We start from the raw sequence: 649 nt of genomic DNA on the forward strand, positions 1-649 counted from the left end.
GCAAGCTCGTTCCTCTTCCATGCTGCGCCCTTGTCCATGAGGAGCCAGACGTGGCAGAAGGAAGCCCTGGATAGGTGCATTTGATGGGTGCTGGGCCCCTCACCTTGAACAAGTTTCCTCCCCTGCTTCCTCCTCAGGCTCCATCCGTCTGTCACACCTCTACTCACCTTGTCCATGTGGCAGCTACCTGGCCCTTAAGCTGAGTGCCAGGAAGTGGTGGCAGTGGGGGTACAGAGGCCCCTTGTCCCATCATTCTCAGGACAAGGTTGGTTTGAAATCAAATCCTGGTCTCTCCATGCTGGAAGCAGTGACCTGAATCAGCTGTGAACTGGCCAGTCCGAAGATGACCTCGAGGGACCGCCCCCAGCTCCCACTGATGATGCCATGGCTCCAAAGCCACCTACATGAGCAGGACAGTCACTGGAGGAACAGATGTGCACACAGTACAGAGAGTAAGATGGAGACCCCTTCCAGACTGCCCAATCCCTCATTCCCTGAGGACACTTCTGTTTCCTTCTGATACTTGTTAGTACAAACACATGACAGATAAAGTATAAAACTTCCTTCAAAAATAGAGTATAGGCAGGCACAGTGGCACACACCTGTAAACCCAGCACTCAGGAGGCTGAGGCGGGAGGGTTACCACAAG

The sequence above is a fragment of the Heterocephalus glaber genome, unplaced genomic scaffold, assembly GCF_053883595.1.
Source record: "Heterocephalus glaber isolate CG9 unplaced genomic scaffold, H.glaber_assembly_v1.0 deba00001452, whole genome shotgun sequence".
NCBI lineage: Eukaryota > Metazoa > Chordata > Mammalia > Rodentia > Bathyergidae > Heterocephalus > Heterocephalus glaber.